Genomic DNA, 20,393 nt, shown 5'->3' on the forward strand with positions numbered 1-20,393 from the left:
CTTGGTTGTGGAGCTCTGATGTTTGTACTCTTTCCACTCAAAGTCCACAAACTTTAACTCTGAGGAGCTCAGCTTCCCCAAACTCCTCTGCACCTGTATTTTATTTAATTTCTGCTGTAAGGAGGAGAGTTCAACAAAAGGATTATGTTGCAGCTATGTTGGGCTATTGTTGAATTGATCTGATTCCCTGTGAATCTTACTGGAATACAGCCTGCGAATGGATCATGTTTGTAGACACTCAAATCCAGGGTAATTAGGGCAAGTTGTTTGACGCCTGGGATTTCAGGTAGAGTACAGAGGGTCTGGTGCAACTTGCCTTTTCTTGCTTTTGTGGCCTCCTCCTCTCTCCTTTACTCACTTTTTTTTTTTTTGGCTTTTGTCGTCTCTGAACAAAAAAATGAACCCTTGATTTATCAACATAGACATTTTCTTGATCTATGTTGCATGAGGTGGTACAGCAGTGGCATAAACCTAGGCTTGCTTCTTAAATGTGTGCAGAGTGTGTTTGGCCCAATCTCCCATCACTGTTGCTTCCAGAGGGACGGGGTGCAGGCAGGTCCAGCCACACAACGGTTTCCCTTCATCTTAGCTGCTGCTTTAATCTCACTGTCAGACCGCTAAGAAGGGTAGGTTCAAGACAGATTTCTGAACACTGTGGTTCTTTATCTCGAAAATTCTTTTACTAGAGGACCATAGCTTAAATTTCACGAGTTTTTTCTTAAACTTATTTCCCAGACCAGAATCTGTAAGACAAACGGCTTAATAGATTTATTAATAACATACCTCTACCCCCCCACCCCCGGCCGCTAACACACACAGTGGGAGAGGGAGGGAGGAAGGGAGAGAGGAGAGGTATTGAGACTTGAGAGTCGCCAAAATGTTTTGAAGACGGTAAGGGGCACTCTGATGAACAAAATCAGCTCTCTAAAAAGTTCCCCCAAATCTAAACGACAAACAAGAATGACTCTTAAAAGGGAGGCTGTTTTCCAACCCTAGTAATTTCGCCTCCTTTCCCACAAAAGCCTGAAGTTGCGACTCTCAACAAACAGCCTCTCATCTCTTTCCTTTCATTGCATGTGGCGGGTGGGGGTGAGGAGGGAGATGTATTACAACTCTCACGTTTCTACACTTCAATTTACAAAACGCTTGCGCTTCCACCATCACCTCGGAGTTCCGCTAAGGCTGTGCTAGAGGCAGGCTTGTATACACTTATACACACACACACACACACACACACACACACTCACTCACTCACTCACTCACTCACTACACAGAATGCAGCGCCAGGTTTCACCCCACGCCACGGGAAGGGTGGGGTGGCTCGCTCCGGGGAGCAGGTGCAAGCTCTGGGCTGTAGGTTAACTTTTCCACCCGTCTCTCTGTTTGAAGATCTGCTCCGGACCAAATGCCTCACCTTCGGGTGGTGCGCGCCCTAGCCCGGTCCCTGGCCTCCTCCTCACTCCCAGAGGAGCAGTTCGCACCTGCCCCGGAGGGAACGGCTACGGAGCTCTCTCTCCGCGCCCTAGGGTCAGGGGTAAGATTAGGCGGTAGCTTAGGCTCGCCTGGGCTCCTCCCCTTCCTCTCTTCAGTTCTGACGCGGCCGTAGAGGCGGCGGCGGAGGCAGCGGCGGCGGTAGCAGCAGCAGTCCCGCGGCCCGAGGCGCACCCACCCGCTCCCAGATCTCGACTTCCTCTTCCCTTTGTGCGTCATCAGAACGCGCCACAGCCTCCCAGGGCGGGGTGGCTGGAGATGGGGAGAAAAGGCCAGCAAAGGAAGGCGCAGAGTGGAAGGGGAAGGGAGGGAGAGGAGAGCGGTTGCTAGGCGACTTACGTCATCGCTGGGCGCCGCTCTCCTCCCGCCCCTCTCTGGAGTGAGGCGAGAGCCCCGCACAGAGCGAGAGAGACAGCGAGCTGAGCTTCGGGCGCTGCCGCCGCCGCCGGTGAGAGCGAGTGAGTGAGCGAGCGAGCATCCGAGAGACCCGGCACCCGTGCACTGGCCGCCGCCGAGACCTTCGCCGCAGCCCGGGCCATCGGGAGCCGTGGCCGCCGTCTGCTCCCCCCCTTACCTTCCCGGCCGGCAGCGGCTGCTGCACACGCCGAAGCGGGAGCCCCAGCCAGAGCCGGAGCCAGAGCCGGAGCCGGAGCCCGCGGCCGGGGGGCAGGGAGGCGGCTGCCGCCGGTCGGGACTCGTAGCTGCTCAGCCGGGAGAGGACGCCCGCGAGGGGCTGGGCTTTCTGCCTCGCCCCGGAGTGTGGGGCGAAGGACCCCCCGAGGTGTAGGGAGGGGGTCCCGGCCGCCGCGACACATGCGGGAGCCGGGAGCGGGGGCGGCGCCGATCCGAGCCCGCCGGGTCCCCAGCCTTGCCGCCGTCCAGACCGGCCGACCCGGGCCGTAGCATCCCATAGCGGAGTGTATGAACCGGGGCCCCCAGCCCAGGAGCCACCTCCGGGCCGGGGGGGCGGGGACCCCGATGTGAAACGGCCGCGGCGGCGTGGTGAGCGGCCCGGGCGCCGCTGTCCTCTCCTTCCCCTCCCCTCCCCTTCACCCCCTCTGGGGGGCTTCTCCTTGGGCCCGCCGCCGCACCCCGGCTCCTCGGCGGGACTCCAGGAGTTCTCGGCGCCCCCTCCCCGCCCCAGCCCCCCAGGGCGGCGGGGCCGGGGGGGACTCGGGGGGCCGGCTGCAGCCTCCGCCCAGAGGAAACTTTACCCAAACAAAATCTTCGAGCTTTCTGATTGTGACTGTCCCGGGACAAGTGGCCCAGGACGGGCTGAAGCCACAGCCTGCAGAGACCCAGGAAGAGAAAAAGCGGTGAGCGGGGCTGCTGCCGCTGCCGCCGCCGCCGCCTCAGCTTCTATCCCGGCAGCGCGGAAGAGACCCGGGTAGCTGCTCCGTGGAGCGACGCTAGCACCGCTTCTTAGTTCCGCGCCTAGCCTTCCGCAGCTGCCCGCCTCAGCCCGAAGGAGGAAGGGAGCCAGCCACATTGTCAGCGCCACCGCTCGTCTCTGAAGCGTGAGTGGACCCGAAGGAGGGGGGACATTATAAGGTGACAAGTGGGAGCGGGTGGGTGCTTTGATGGTGGAGTTGGGCTGTTTCTCGGGAGGGTTGGCAGTGGAGACCTTTCCTTTCTAATTTCGGGAGAAAGCGTCAGTTTGCAGGAGTAATGCAAGTACTCGGGCGTTTTTCTTAGAGGAGCTGTGTGGACAGCTCTGTCCTCTACCTTTTTCTGGCAACCTGATTCTGGCAGTGGTTTTTGTTTCAGGGAAACTCCCATGGATTCCCACGTGGGAATCACTTGAATCAACTCTTATTTTATTTTATTTTTTTTTCCTTTCCTAACTATTGTTTTTGAAGTTGCCCTGGTCAGGAAGACCAATTTTGATTTTAGTGCAAAGAGGGGTTTGGTGCCCCCAGCGCTTTATTTCATAAGTCCACAGACTCCAATGTGTAGAGTCCTTGTTTGCATGTTTCATTTGGGTCAGGAGAATCCGAGTTCCTAGGATGCACAACTCGCTGAAACTTATTTCAGGGAGAGCACTTGCAACTTCTCTCTCTCTCTCTCTCTCTCTCTCTCTCTCTCTCTCTCTCTCTCTCTCGTCATCTATTTTAAGTGATAACACATTTCTACTAGGGACTGAAAGGACATGCATGCTGCTTTTCTTATTTGGCTCTACTTGTCAACATAGAAACTTGTACTCTTTTAAGAAAGCACTTAGCACACTGAGTGCTAAATTAGAGGTACAGAAAAGTAATGTTTCAACTATGTAAGGTTAAACTAAACATCTTAAGGCAAGTACTGTGGGATTTTGTGTAACAAGGAACATAGGCAGTGTAAGACTGAGAACGCCGGTCCACCCAGACAACTAAATTTGGGCAGAATAGAGATCCTCCGTAGAAATGAATGGAAACCTGGGAGTATCCATTTATCTATCCACCCATTCTAATCTCTCCATTTAGGATCTTGATTAAATTTCTTTGAAAGTTTCTCACACTTCACAATGTTCTCCCCTCCTCTTCTTAAAGTAAGGAACCTTCAAGTTTATTATTCTGCACTATGTAACAATTTACTTCTCTTTGTCCTGCCTTCTCAATCTTTCAGGATACAGTTTCTTTGAGGAATGCTAAAACACTGTGAGCTAATCTTACATTTCTTATAGACTTTGTTTGATTTCTCCTATCATCTGTTCCAACTTTTTTTTTTTTTTTTTTTTTTTAGTTTACAGGTTTCAGGTTGTTTATTTCAGTGGGAGTTGAATAAATATATTCAGTGGTCACAGTATTGTCATCCTATCCTCTGACACAGATATATTATCTTGATCTAAAACAAAATTAATTTTTGCACATAACCAGAGGCCCATATTCCACCATGGTCTTTAATAATCAATGAACCTAACTGTGGCCCTTTGTTCCAACTTTTTTTAAAAGACAGTTTTACTATGTTACCTTGACTGTCCTGGAATTATCTCTGTAGACCAGGCTGGCCTAGTATTCACAGAGATGTACCTGCTTCTGCCTTCTAAGTGCTGGCTGGAATTAAAAGGTGTGTGTCCTGACTGCCAGCCATGTTGAAACTTTTGTGGCCCCCCAAACCCCATTTCTTTGGCTATCTTTCCCCTCTTTCTGGGTCTTCTAGCTCTTTATGTTTTGTTAGATACTTTGTTCTTCTTATGCTTTTACAAGACACCTTACATTCTACTTAAGTGGCATGAAAATATTGAATGGTAAATTTCTTTAGATTTAGAATAAAACACATTTTTTGATTTGCTAACCTTACTTTGTTACCCTGAGAAAGTCATGTATTCCAGCTTTGAAAAAGATGATACTTGAGAAACTTAGACTTGCATAGTTTGCTTCTTGGAAAGAAGGAGAGAATAAACCAAGAAGTGGTACTTTGAGTTTGTATTGCATCTGGTCAAAGTTGCTTACCAACTGGAGGACCTGCTTTGTGTGTAAACTGGTTTTAAATTGTGGAAATACTTTACTGTAATAAGAAATAAGTAATAAGAAAACATTTGCTACTTTCAGTCTTTGAGGGTGCCTTTTCTTACCAATACCAGAGGCAATCAATATAAATTGTACAAAACTTTAGGAAAGATTGGGCTGGTGTGATAGCTCCGTGGGTAAAGCTGCTTGCTGCATAAGTCTAAGGACATGTAGTCCAGCGGTGGAAGGAGAAAACTTAACTGTACAGAGTTGTCCTCTGACCTGTGCTGTGTGCATGAACATGTAGTAGTAGTAGTAGTAGTAGTAGTAGTAGTAGTAGTAGTAGTAGTAGTAGTAGTGTGGCAGTAGTAGTAAAAATAAATACATTTCTTAAAAATGTCAGAAAGGGGGACATGTGTCGCCATTATTACTCTTAAGATTACTATATGTCAGGGAATGCCATTGCACATTTTTATTAGGGAAATACTGATTTTGGATGACCCAGGAATAATTGGAGTGTCTGAGCCAAATCGTGGAAAGGCTCTTTTAGGAAGAAAAGAGTGTACACAAACAAAACTAAAGACTTAGAGTCAGAGTATGTAAAAGGGGAGATCTAATTGGGAAGCTAGTTTGAAAGGAATACCTACTGAGTGGGGAGGTTCTTGACTAGGGTTAAGGCCAGTTTGTGCTGTTTAAAAGAATTTGAAAACTGTTCCAAAGAAGGTAGTTTCGATTGTGAGAAATCATATTTTAGGACAGACATTATACTGGCTTTAGGATTTTGTTTCATTAGGAGATTAACATTTTTACACTATGGTCATCTAGGGGGCAGCACAGGAGACATGAAAAAGGCAATTTGAATGCTTTTTAGCATGGTGCTAGTAGTTGCTCATGAGCAAATCAGAAACAAGGTAGCAGACTGCTTTGGATGTTGAATTTTGGGTTAAGAGCTGGGTATCCATATAGTTCCCGTGTTAGCTCATTGTTTCTTCTCTCTCTTTAAAACTCTTTTTTCCCTTTCTTTCTCCTCTTTTGACTCTTTCTCTTGTGCCAGGCTGACCTTGAACTTGCTGTGTACTTTTTACTTGTAATCGCCCTGTCTGGACTTCCTGAATGCTAAATGGACTGGTGTGTGCTGCCCGCCATTTCTTGTTTTGTAGTGCTGGGGATAGAACCTCGGGCTTTGTGCATGCTAGGCAGGTACTTTACCAACCGAGCTACATCCTCAGGACCCACCCCACGTAGCTTTCAAGACTGCCAAGTAGTTTGGGTAATATGCTGACAGTGCAGGTGGATGGGAGTCATTTTTAAGCTTTTAGGTTTCTGAGATTCCTGATACGAAGTTAAGAGCTGAAAATGAGTTTTAAATGCTGGGGACTGGAGCAGAGTTATGTCGGTGTAAGCACTGGTGTCAGTCAAAAGGGGAGAGACTTCCCAGAAGATGTGCTTGGGGAGTGAGTGGGAATGGCAGTTGAAAAGAGGAGCAGCCTCTTAACAGAGAGGCCACTCAGTAGCTCCCAGGGCGTGGAGCTCTGGTTTAGAAGTTGTTACAGGTTTTCAGTAGCACATTTAGATCCCGAGACAGATAAATTCAGAAAACACAAGACCTTGTTAGGGAACTTATATTGTTTTTTACAATTTCCTTGCATTATAATAATCTTAGTCTTCATTATACTAATGAAGTGGGGCTAAAAATTGATGAAAGGGAAGGCTGTTTCTCTTACTTCAGAGATGTGCATCTTTGTGTTCCTACAATGGGGGGGGGCATCCCTGTGTTGGCACAGAAGTGTTAGGGATGCTTTTTTTGCTATAAACTTAAAATTAAAAACAATTTAGTATTTAGGAATATTTAAACAAAACAAACAAAAACTCCCGAGCTAGATAATGATGGCACATCCTTTTAATCCCAGCACTCAGGAGGCTGAGGCAAGGTGGCTGAGTTCAAGGCCAGCCTAATCTACAGAGTGAGTTCCAGGACAGCCAAGGCTACACAGCTAAAGTCTTAAAAAATAACAAACAAAACAGCAATGACAACAACAACAAAATGAACAAAACAGACTATTCAGGCATCTTTATGGTTAGCTTTTGGTATTGGGTTTGGTAAGAATAAAAGATTGTGAACAAAAATACATAATCATTCTGTTCCTTTGTTTGAATTCAGTGCTTTCCAAAGCGTTTTTGGCTTCTTGAGAGAGTATCCAGTTGGCAGAAATCTCTTGGAATAGATATTTTTAAACAAGGATGTGGGTCTACAATTATTTTAGGGTGAGTAGATAGGGATTGGAATATCTGCTAAATAGGGGTCTTTTTGCTACTTTCCTCATTTCTTGTATGGGTGAAGACATTCTTAAGTGTATTTAACCTTTTAGGATTAACATGGTTTACTAATATGTGGCACTCTGATGGAGAATGTCAACATCTATATTCTTTGCTTTGGCGGTTGTGCTGTTGATATGAGAGGCCTGACGTTTTGTATTGCTGTGTGTCTTAGTATCAGAGGACCCTAGAGTCCGTGTGAGGAGCAGCACTTTGTTTAGATGTACTTTGAAGATGAGTCTTGGAAAAGTCTTGTGGGACGACATGAAGGATAGAGTGGCAACCTTTCTATGTGGGTCCACATACCCTGTCACAACTTCAGCTGTTTCTGCCATGTGAAAGCAGCTGTAGATAATATGGAAGTGTGCTAGAACTGTTCCAGTGGGATCTCATGCATTAAAAACAAGAAGTAGATAGGATTTGGCCTGTAGGTGGAGGTTTATACCTCCTTGTCAGATGACATCTAAATCTACCAGCATCTACTAGTGTGACCTACACTACACTACAAAGCCAGACTGGCCATCTCAGGTGGATTCTGTTTTCCAGATGAGATGTGCTCCTCTGGACTGCCACTGTGATGATGATTTGCCTTTATAGTGATGAGAATTATGGACCAAGAAGCAGAGAGCTAGGGCTCTCTAAATGGATCTGCAAAGTAGAGACCTTCATCTTACCAAAAGATGCCATAGTTGATGTCTTTGTTACTTTTCTATTTCTGGGACAAATCTGTGGTCAAGGCAACTTACTAAAAAAAAGCTCATAATTTTGCTTACAGTTTCAGAGGGTGAGTCCATGATCATCATGGTGGGTGAGCAAGGCAGCAGGCAGGCATGACACTGAGGTAGCTGAGAGCTCACATCACAAGCACAAGAGATGGGGCCTGGTGTGGGCTTTTGAAACTCAAAGCCCACTCCAGTGACACACCTCCTTGCCTTTTCAAAGCAGTTCACCAACTGGAGACCATTCAAATGTATGAGCCAATGGGGGTCATTCTCATTCAAACCATCACATTGGTATGTAGGGATGAATATACTTGTTTTGTATTATAGCTAAAAGAATCTGTTAAGGAAGAAGTTAACTTTCTACTGCTACTGGAGATAGGAACCCAGAAGCACAACGCATGCTAATCGAGCATTCTCCCACTGAGCTGCATCCCCCAGTGGTTTAAGCTTACTTTTGAAAGGTTCTGAAAACAAATTATAAAACATTTGCTTTTAATGTGAAAGTAAAAGCATTTAAATTGTTTTAAAACAGACAAAGATGTTAAGTCAGATCTAGGAATGTTAAGGTATAATGCTTCTACCTCTTAAAGTCATAATCTTATACTAAGTCAATGTGAAGAATTTAGGACAGAATTATTTTCATTTTGTTGTTAAACCTTAAATTATCTAAACCATTTGAATGTATACTTTAAACAACATTGCTATCTTTAAGATTAAATATATGCAAATGTATTACCTAGAAAGAACTAGCTTTCACTTAGTGCAATGTTTAATGTTGCGCTTAATGTTAAAACTTTTGTTTCATGTGTTAACAAAACCCTGTTTTAGAAGCTAGTATATATAACCTGGTTTTACAAGCTTTGTTTCATGGTGCTCCTATTTTTTGTATAATACAGTAAATAGTGATCCCTTTTTAGTTAGTTTCAGAGCTGTATTTACTATAGTGACCCTCTGTATAGGACCCCCACAGATACCAAAATCTGAGGACATTAAGTTTCTTACATAAAATAAAGAAATATTTAAAGGGCTCAGCGAGACAGCTTGTCACATGTCAGATGAACTGACTTTGATCCTTCAGCGATCCCTCCCATGGACATGAGGGAAGGAGATAACTCACTCTTGAAAGTTGTCTTCTGGCCTGTACATATGCATCGTAGTGTGTGCCACTGCCCTGCCATAAATAATGTAATAGAAATGTTTGCATATAACATGCTTTATATATGTATATATACACACACATATATACATATATATTACACATATATACATGTGTGTCTACATATATCTTTCTGTATACTTTAAAATTCACCTCTAGATTACTTGTAATAAGTACTAAAATAAAGCAGCACATTGTCAGTGTTATGCTGTTTGTGTAGGAGACAGCAACAACAACAATCTACCAGGCTATTCTGCTGTTTTTTCCTGGATATTTTCAATTTGTAGTTGGTTGAGTCTGTAGACATGAACTCACAGGTAAGGGTCAAATGTTTATTCTGTATGTATAGTAGATACTTTGGCTTCTGTTTTGCTCTTTGAATAAAAGATGATAAAGTCTGACAATTTTAGTGTCTTTGAGAGCGTCACTATACTTGTCTTTTTGGGGGTGTGGTGTGGGCTCCTTAGCTTGTGCCTGCGCAGTTCTCTGAGACAGTCTCTAGCCCAGGCTACTTCTCATTTTGAGATACTGCTGCCTCAGTTCCAGAGTGTTGAGATTATAGGTCTATGCCTGGATTCATTTTGATCTTTTAAAAATCTTACTTTAAACATCTTGCTTTTAAAAATACTTTTATCAAAGGATGGGTAATAAAAGTTAAATGACACTGGCATTTTCAGGTCTGCAGAGATTTCAAATAGAAATGGTACTTTGCCAGCACTTAGTAGGCCAGGAATGGTGAGCTTTTTGGTGTGTGTTCATTCCCATTGAAAATAGATGAGCACATTTGTTTTCAAACAGTGAACTCTTGCCATTATATCTGTCTATTTTGAGAATTTTCTTGTTTAGTATAAAATCATTCTCTGGTAGGCCTGAAAATATACAATTAGATTTTTTTCTTTGTTGTTTTCTGATGTTACCTCACTAATAGTTTCTGTAATACCTTTTATATGTACAAATGGAGTGTGTTTCTATACATATTCTCGTAATTGCATGTTTACATATAAATATAGTTAAAATTATTCCTAAGACACTTTGAGATTGTGAAATCCTTGAGAAACATTTGCAATTCTCACTGAGCCTTGGGACAGTAGAATGATTAATTTAAAAGAAAAGTTTTATATAAAATGTTCCTTTATATTTTTTAAGTACACTCGATTTCTCTAATAGAGTGAGCTTCAAAAGGGAAGATGAGAAGCAGTGTTTGTGTTGTGTGTCTTCCCTGCATGTGGGTGGGAATGCACTAGAGGTCAGCTGTCATTTGTTCCTTCTCATAAAGCAGAGTTGTGCGTCAGTCAGTGGCCTCTGCCCTGTGCTTCCACCTGAAGAATACTACCAGAAATCTGGGAGAAGTCTTTTCCCCTCCCTGTTTGTGTATCTGTGTACTGGTATAATATGATACTTTGTTTCTGTTCTGTATGACTTTTCTGATGTTTGTAAATCCTAAAAGCTAGTGTGAAATCAGGCTAACACACTTACACTTTACCTTCCCTTTGAGAAGTCACTATGAACACATTGTGTTTACCTTGGGCTTTCTCAGCCCGGGCTAGCCTGGGGCTCACTATGTCACCCGTATAGGCCTCAAACTTGAGAGCCCTTTGTCTCAGCTTCCCAAGTGCTATCAGTGCTGGGAATACAGGCCTATGCCACCAAAGTCTACTGGCTAATACTGGTAACACCAGTCAGTGTGATTACAATTGGTTGATTTTTTTTTTTTTTTTTTTTTTTAGGATGTCTGTTTCTTTTTAAGAGTCTGAGAAGAGATAAAACTTGGCATGGTATTCTAGGTCTGAGAATTTGTTTCACCAAAAGTATTGAGTAATTTATAACTAACTGATAACCAGTAGTTGTATTCCTGGAACCAGCAACAAGTTGCTAGCTCATCTCTCATTTACCTAGGAAAATACAATCACACTTTTGGGGCAGAATACTCAGGAAAATTGGGAATAAATTTCTTAGCTTCATGGCCTTGGACAAACTACTTCCTTAGCAACCACTCACTGGGGAAAGCATGCTCTATACAAGGCTTGCTGGGCGAAGCTCATATATATGATTCGCCAACATTAAATTGTTAAGTTAGACACTTTTAATGTGTAATATAAATAGGCCAGAGTAAGGCATTATTTTGCTCAACATTTCTATCTTAGGGCTTCTTTTTTTTTTTCTTCATCTTTATTAACTTGGGTATTTCTTATTTACATTTCGATTGTTATTCCCTTTCCCAGTTTCCAGGCCAACATCCCCCTAACCCCTCCCTCTCCCCTTTTATAGGGGCGTTCCCCTCCCCATCCTCCCCCCCATTACCGCCCTCCCGCCAACAATTGTGTTCACTGGGGGTTCAGTCTTAGCAGGACCCAGGGCTTCCCCTTCCACTGGTGCTCTTACTAGGATATTCATTGCTACCTATGAGGTCAGAGTCCAGGGTCAGTCCATGTATAGTCTTTGGGTAGTGGCTTAGTCCCTGGAAGCTCTGGTTGCTTGGCATTGTTGTTCATTATCTTAGGGTTTCCACTGCTGTGAAGAGACAGTAAGACAATGGCAACTCTTATAAAGGAAAACATTTAAATGGGGCTGACTTACAGTTTTAGGGAATTAGTGCATTATTCTCATGGTGGGAAATATGGTGGCGTACAGGCAGACATGGTTGGTGCTGGAAAAGGAGCTGAGAATTCTACATCCAGATCTATAGACAGCAGAAATGAATCCCCCACTAGGCTTAGATTTAGCGTTTGAGACCTTTAAGCCTGCCCTCATAGTGACACACTTCCAACAAGGCCACACCTAATCCAACAAAGCCACACATCCTAATAGTGGCACTCATTACTGTGGGCCAGACAGTTAAATGCATGAGTCTGTGGGGGCCATTCCTATTCAGACCTCTAACTACAATTTGCCCTTACCACCACTCCCGAGACAGGGTTTCTCTTGTAGTCTTGGGTGACCTAGAACTAGTTCTGTAGACCAGGCTGGCCTCAAGCTCACAGAGATCTATCTGCCTCTGCCTTGCCAGGATTACAGGTGTGTGCCACCTTTCACCTGACTGATTCTACCCAACATTTAAATGAGCACTTGAGTTTGTAGTCCTGTTTCATAAGCATCAAAAATGAATATGTTTCATTAACATTTTATTAAAAAGTCCTAAAAACTAAAGAAATGACCACTATTTACAGACAAAAATTTATTCAAATATCACTGGACTTGTAATTAACTGCTGAAGACCTCAGTAGTGCATGGAACAGAAAGGTTTCCTCTTTATTCTTAAACAATTAGTGTTTTGTTTTCTTCTGATAGTGATGATGATTTAAGATGTCCATCGAAAAATCCTGGAATGTAATTCAGTTACCAGTTCTTACAGATAACTTTACTGCCATTACTGCCTGGAATAAACCCTGGAAATAAAACACTTTGGAAACTAATGTAGCCAAAAAAGGGTTTATCTGTGTCGGTCACCTTTCAGATGGAGATTGAATGCCTTGATTTGGTGAACACATTGTTAGTTCATACCTAATTTTATTTTCATAAAATGACTGTGTGTGTGTGTGTGTGTGTGTGTGTGTGTAAGTAATGTGCCTTAAATACAAGATAGCTTTTTCTTTAAGTCTAGAATAGTCGGTTTTATCAGCATATACAAGGAATAAATGCTTCTTAATGGTTTTAAAAGAGGACTTATGTTATTTTTAATTCTGGATATACGTCTATATGTCTGTGCATAGGTATGTGCACTTATGTGCAGGTGCCTGGAGAGGCCAGAGGCGTCAGATCCTTTGGAGCTAGAGTTACTGGGGATTGTGAACCACCCTTTGTGGATGCTGGGACCCAAACTGGGATCTTCTGCAAGAGCAGTGTCTGCTTTTAACGTCCAACCTTCTTTCTGATTCTGTTGAATTTTTTGTTTTGTATTTGGAAGATTTTTCTAGTTTGAGTGCCATTTGATTCTGCTTTTACTTAAGTTTTACTTGGCAGAATTATACAGTTAAGTTTACAAAAGCTCATAGGCGGGATAAAAGGTGGAAATATTTCTTAGCAGTGATGTTTATGCTTTATTTTCTCCTTGTAGGCAACTTTCCTTTACATTGTGATTTAAATGCAAAATCAGGTTGTTTATTTGCAGGTGGATCTCTTGTTAGAGTGTCAATTTGATGAAGATCTAATTTTTAAAAAATTCAATTTTTAAACTTTTTCTTGTTGGAAGCAATTATAGTTAGGTTGTCTTTAGCTTTCTTTCCACTTCAGTTATTTTCAAGAAGGTTCTTAGACTTTAGGGGTGAACGCATCCTTGTTTTTATAAGAACTCAGTCATCTGTCTCCTTATGTGTGGTCAGTAGCACTTGGCCGTGGTTTGGTGCAGGGACTGCAGGCTTCTCTATGGGTCATACACAGGTGGCATTGTGTTCACTTAACAAAGGTACGATTTTAATTTATTGGATTGAGAAATTTGGAGCAGGAAACATTTAAATTTGTTATGAAAGTCATCAGGTAGACGGTACAGGGGAGGGACAGACAGCAGGACAGAAGAGGGAGGGCTGAAAAGTAGAGTGGGGGAGCCTGTCTCCGGAAGTTTTGAGGTCAGTCTTAGTCAGAGGTCACACCCTGTTATTTCTTTGGGTTGTGGACCTGGGGTGTTACGGGTTGTTATCTGCTACACTTTGAAATGTTGATTAGAAGATTGATTTTTGTTCAGGGCCTTTCAACATCTGGATTCTTTAAACCATTGAATTTCTGATCTATTTTGCGTAATCTGTGTGTCCCAGGGTGGCAAAATATCCACTATTCCTGATAGGAGAAGGTTTGGACAAAGGGACTGATTACCCTACATTTCTGATTTCTGTAAGATGGGTGCTAATAATTCTATGTGGAGAATTAAGAGACAAGCTTTGAGGTGATGGTCCAAGTTCAGTGTGTTTCCTCTCCAATGATAATGATAGTTCCTACAGCTCTCATAGGGTATCGGGAAGACTGTGGCATTATGCGTGCAAGCCTTGAGCACAGTGTCTGGCTCAGTGCTCACTCAGTGCTAGGCGCTGTAGTCAGACATAGTGCAGTATTAAGTTACTGCTGTGTTTGTGAAGTTGCTCTGTTTTCAAAAACTGATGTCATTTGTGATCTTTCTTTTGAATATGTTCCTATTTTGAATACTGTCTTTATTCAGCAGAAGATATTTACTGAATACCTACTGTGCCAGGCATTGATCTAAGTGAACAAAGCATAAAAATGCCTGCTTGCTTGAAACTTATCTCTGGTTGGAGGGTCAGGACACACACAATAAGCAAAACAGAAATTAATAAATTGGGCCGGTGGATTTCGTGTGTTGGAAACGGCCATTAATGGGTGTCCCGTATCAGTCCCAGTGTCGTGTTGTGTCATCCTGCCCCCCCCCCCCCCACTTTAGTTTGGGAGCACCGTGCTGGTCTCTTTGTCCCTAGCTGTCTGTCTTCCTTTGAAGGTAGCCTCAGAGTTTCCATCATTGCTTTGACTTACTGCTTAGCTTGGCTAGTTCAAAGTTAGTCTTTTAATCCTCCAGACTCTGTTTTAGTGTGGCTTTGCATTTCCCCAGCGTACCACCTTTGGCCTTGCATCTCTGTCATTCTCAAGAGACAGTTCACAGAAAACCTCTTTTTACATGTATTCCATGTTTATGCAGCATTTTCCCATTCTGTGTTTCCTAACCCTTTTCATTTTCTTTAACTAGGATAGTTAGTTTGCCAGTCTCATTTTAAAAATCCTTTTTTTCTTTTATCTTCAATTAAATTGTGAATCTTTTAAGGTTACAGACCTTGTTTCCATTCCAAGTTGAGCTTTCTTACTTACGAAAAAGGACCATACTTGTTCCAAGGGGTGTTGAGAGGTATGTAGAAGGACCTTCACAAACAGTGGCTCCGCCTTCCTTGCCCATTCTGGTTGCTGCAGCTGTGGCCTTAGTGCTCAAGAACGCTTGTGTATGCTTGTGTCTGTCTGGATTGGGAGAGCTTCCAGTTTCACTTCCATTTTCTTAATGGGTACAGTTTTAGGTTTCTTTCTTTCTTTCTTTTTTAATGATACTTTTCAAAAATCACATGAGAAATGTGATGACGTAACAATGGTTATAAAGCAGGAACTCAAGGCGCCCCTCACGTGGGTGCTCACACTGGTTGGAGGAGCTTTAGCAAGCTCCTTCAGCTCTCTGCAGTGTATCCATATGGTGGGAAAATAACACCTACCTCGCAGATGCTTTTAGGAAAAATGAGATCATAACACTGTATCTGGATGTAGTAACTAATCTCTAACAGTGGAGGTGTTTCCGATGGTCTCAGCTATGTGGAGAGAGAAGAAAGGAGGAGGAGCAGAGGGGGAGATGTGGGGGAGGAGTGGGAGAAAGAGAAGAAAGAACTAAGTCACCAACTGCTGGGATCTAATGAATATATAAACTGCTATAAATGATATATAGTACAGTATTCAAAAGATTATCTGGTCTAAAATACCATTAATGCCAGTATCGGGAAGCCTGCTTTGTAATTAAGTCTCTACTCTTTCATTTGGATCAGTTCTTTATATATTTTATCAGTTAGATTCTGTTTAAGAATTGATTGTTGATAAACATAAGCATGGTTAGAACTTATTTAATATTCATTCTAAGAAAGATTTAGAGGGAAGTCAATTTTTTAAGGTGAAAGGGCAGTTTAAAAGTATATGCTGAAACTGTGAAATAGTTTTCCACATTTCTGGCAGGTTTTACTAATTTTTTATTTGGTAATCTACGCATGTAAAAGTCTGTTGAGACTTGAGGCTTGGGAGAGAGGAGCGCCAGAATGTGTGTTTAAAGTGACGTATTGAAAGGGAAAGCACATATCTAGGTGACGGAAATGACCTGGTGGGAACTTGCCCTGTGTGTTCTTTCTCTCTCCTTGTCTTACTTTATTACTTGACAAGCAAAGGACTTCCTATCTGTGTTCTCTGTTATTTTCCTCATTGTTTAAAGTTGGTCTCTCTATTCCCCGGGGAGCTTTCCTTTCTTTGCTGCTGTCCTTTTCTGTGCATTTTCACCTCAGGGGACTCTGGGCTGGTAGCCTTTCTAGTGCAGATCCTATCTACGTGCAAACTTCCTTGTACTGTCCTCTCATTCCTGGGACACTTTAAGCCCTAAAGCTTAAAGCTGAGTTGGGAGGAGCAGACCTTTCTCTCATGTGATACTTATTGCTTGTGTGACATAAATTTCAGTTTTTGTCATCACATGAATTTTATCATTTGTATGCAAAAGACTGGCTGTATCTTGAGGTCTATAAACATATGCATGCTTTACATTTTTGCGTGTCTGTATGTGTGTGCTTATATGTGTGTGTATATAGCTATCTTAGTATTGGTTCTGGAATCTCCCAAGGCTACCAGAAGCTGCAGCACTGCTTATAGCCAAGTGCATCATCCTGCATACCTTGTCTCTAGGTTACTTCTAGCTAATACTGTGTGAAGGCGATAGATGTAAACAATTTTAAACCCTATGTTTAGGACAAGAACAATGTGTGTATCAGTTACATAGAGCAATTTTTCTTTGTGTGTGTCTACTCTGGCATATGTGTGGGTAGAGGCGGGAGGTTGAGATCTGCTTTGTCTTACACGTTTTTCTTATTTTTTGAGACAAGTCTGTCATTGAATCTGGAACTCATCAATAGGGATAGACTGGCCGCCAGTATGCTCTAGAGATCCACTTGTCTCTGGCTTCCTGCTGTTGTCGGCTTAATGACTTCTTTTTTTTTTTTTTTTTTTTTTTTAACGTTTATCCTAGGGATCTGAACTGTCTTCATGCTTGCATAACAGACTGTTTATTGATTGAGCCATCTCCTCCAGTCCAACAAGCACGTTTTAGATTGTTGTTTGCTTGTTGGTGTTTTTTGAGACAGGGCTTCTCTGTGAAACCTTTGCTGCCCCAGAACTTGCTCTGTAGACCAGGCTGGCCTCAAAGGCTAACTTTTAATTTCTATCTTCAATGATTTTGATCTTCACTTAAACTGGGGCTATTGAATCTGTGGATTTGGAGCCCATAGATGTAGAGGGCCAACTGTGTTTTCATGCGTTTTTGTCTCTGTGCTGTGCTGTTCTCTGCCTGGAGTAGTCTTTCTTCTCTTAGACCATACTTAAAAAATCATCCTAGGAAATGTGCTCTGATTAATTTAAGTACAGTGTCTTTAGCTTACAGCATCTGATGGAAGTCTCTCTCTCTCAACTGTCTTTGAGGATAAGGGTCATGTCTTACTCACTTTGTTTAGTGCATCTCCTCCCCCAGATGCCTTAACATTCTTGCTATGTAGTAGTTATATGGCTTGTGAACCAACATTGGAACACATAGGAAATCTTTTCAATAATCTCTAAACTGGAAGCTTTGTCTTGTTATCAGTATATTCAGGTGCTTAGTAGTACCTTCTTTAGAGGTATTCTGCAAATTGTTATTGAGTGAATTAGAAGTAAATTTTATATGATCTATTTATATGTTTATTTGCTCCTATGTTTGTGTTTCTGTGTGAATGCAATGCCACATGTGTGTTAGTGTCTGTGAAGGCCAGAGGAGGGCATCCAGTTCTGTGGAGATGGAGTTATAGGTGGTTGTGACCTACCCGGCATGGGTATTGGGACCTGAACTTGGGACCTCTGCAAGAGCAGCCAGCACTCCTCACCACTAAGCCGTCTCTCCAGCCTGAGAGGGAAAACTTGATAGTCTTTTCCCTGTGACTTTCCTTCCTCCTCATTTCTAGGAAGCATGTAGTACGAAGACAGCTTTGTACTCCGGGGAGAATGTGCCTGCCTTATGCTGGCTTCTCTTGATTCTGTAGGAAGATTTTGAGACAACACAATCAGTTTAAACTTGTCTGTCTTTCTGGGGCTGGAGGGCTGGCTCAGTGGTTTAGAGCACTGGCTGCTGTTCTGGAGGACCTGGTTCAATTCCTAGCACCCCACATGGCAGTTCACAACTATCTGTAATTCCAGTTCCAGGGGATCCAACACTCTCACACAAACATACATACAGGTAAAACACTGACCCACATAAAATAAGTGAATAAATAAATAAATAAATCTATCTTTAAAAAAAAAACAGACATCTGCCTTTTGCCTAGAGACTTGATTTCTACTTTTCATTCAGATATTGTCTGGTCAGAAACTTTTAACCATTGTCAAATTTTTCATGACCTCCACACTGAGCTGTGTAATCCCCGATGGGATAATGACCCACAGTTTAGGAAACTGTGATCTAAAATGGGCTGAAATGATGATTTTGATTGATCTCTTTTTTTTGTTCACAGGCCTCTTCTGGTGTTATGTTTGTTGAAAAAAAGAATGTTGTCCTATTAGCCTTACATTACATAAGAGCTGTTATTAAATAATAATGCTAAATAAAACTTGAAGCCAAACGAAAGCTCAGTTGGAAGTAAGGAAGTTGCCACTATATCTCTTTTCTTTTGATGATTGATTTTATCATCAGACTTGTCCTAGTAATTTATAGGTAATTAGCTAGGAGGGAGAATTGTGTGAATCTTGGGGGTAGGCATATAGATTTGATCATCTGGTAAATTAATAATTTGATATTTGTCACCATGGTCATCACTAGCATTTAGTAAATGTTTACTGTGTCAGCCACTGTCTGTGTTAAGGACTCCCACACACACAGTGTTTGCAGTTTATTTCTTACTTTATCTCATGCTGTAGTTAGAGGAAACATTGAGAGCATTGAACACAAGGCTAGGAATTTGATCTCCCAGAAACGATGTGTGGTGCTTTACATGGTAAGCTGTACTACAGGAGAAAACTTTGGAGGATTTCATTCTGTTGGAAGCAGAATACAGGCTCAAAGGAAAGCAGTTCCCAAATATTTGTCCATTTTCAAAATCAATTGTAAAGTTTAAGTCTGTATTTGAATGGTTTTCTATGAACCTCGGCTTTCACCGTCACTTTTGCCAGGTTTCCAAGACATTTCGATTCACTTGCAGAAGTTTGTTCAGGTAAAACATATTTAAAACATGAAGCAGGGATGGGGTGGGTGCAGTTCAGTGGTAGTGTGCTTGCCTACAAGGCATGGGGCTCCATACCTAGCTCTGCCAGAATGGGGAGTGGAGTGAAGGGACTTTGTCAATTTTATAGTCAGTTAATAATTTTTAAAATTTTAATTAACTAATTAGGTCAAAGTTTCAGGCAGTCTGGGCTGACCTTGAACTCCTGGTCCTTCTGCCTCTAGTTCCCCACTGCAGGATTACAGGCATGCACTGGTGTTCTCAGAGAAGGAGATGAAACTTTGAAATAGCATTTATGAATTGAAAATTAGGGTTGGGTATGTGTGTGAAGCATAGCAGAAATTTGAGAATTAACAAGTATTAACTTGTTAATCTCTTGAATGTGTTATTTAACTTAGTGTGGTTCTGTGGAATATTTCCCTAATGCTATTTTGTTTTGGTCAGGTAAAGCATGTCACTTTTTCTTTCCTATACTTTGTCTAGAATGAGCCCCTACTCAGTATATTATTGACAATGCATTTAAGAAGCACTTCTGATGCTTGCCCTAAGATATTTGTTTGTTTACTGGGAGACATAAAAGTTTCACATTTTAATATATTAATTCTTTTACCTTACAAGAGCTATCTATGCCTGAAGATTGGTTTTTAAAATATTTTATTTAGTTATTGTAGTGGTGGAACTCAAACCCGGGTCCTGTGCATGCTAGGTGGGCAGTCCGCCATTTTTTAGTAAATGATGTTATATTTATTTAAACTTTGCTGATTTGAGAACTTTAAATTGTTTACTTTTCTAAAAAATTATCAGAGGTTACATGTAAGAGTAGATCTATTAAAGATTAAAAAATAGCAAAATGGGGGTGGCTGGAGAGATGACTCCACAGATAAGAGCTTGTCTGTACTGTTCTTTCAGATGATCTAGATTCAGCACCCCTACCCCCAGCTTATAACCTCCAGTGACTAGTTGCCGGGGTACCAGCACTTATGTACATGCCCCTAACCCACAATTAAAAATAAAATAAAGATTTGGGGGAGAAAGTCTGAATTTGGTCCTGAGATTCTCAGTTGGTACTTGCCTCCAGGTCTGACATCTTGTTTAATCCCTAGAATTGACATGGTGAAAAGAGAGAACTGACTCCCCCAAGTCACCTCTGACCTCCACATGCATATTGTGGGACCTATATAGCAACACACAGTACGGAAGTTTGGCTAATGGAAACTAGTGATTGGGGCACAGAGAATCAAAGTCTTATATTCTTCACATCCTTGGATATTTGTTCCTACAGGTTTCTTTCTTAAAGTGGCTGTTAATATTG

At 42.3% G+C, this 20,393-nt stretch overlaps 1 protein-coding gene across 15 annotated transcripts in view; it reads left to right on the forward strand.

The window, feature by feature from the left end:
* Positions 1 to 1,854: 1,854 nt before the first annotated feature.
* Positions 1,855 to 20,393, forward strand: part of Fbxw7 (F-box and WD repeat domain containing 7) — a 161,571-nt gene continuing 143,032 nt past the window's right edge. For 3 of the 15 annotated variants that reach the window (XM_087613422.1, XM_087613421.1, XM_087613433.1), the window contains exon 1: positions 1,889 to 3,042. The gene's annotated coding sequence lies outside the window, so the exon portion shown is untranslated. 15 annotated transcript variants of the gene reach the window in all.

The sequence above is a fragment of the Rattus norvegicus genome, chromosome 2 (assembly GCF_021556685.1).
Source record: "Rattus norvegicus strain SHRSP/BbbUtx chromosome 2, alternate assembly SHRSP_T2T, whole genome shotgun sequence".
In the NCBI taxonomy this organism is placed as follows: domain Eukaryota; kingdom Metazoa; phylum Chordata; class Mammalia; order Rodentia; family Muridae; genus Rattus; species Rattus norvegicus.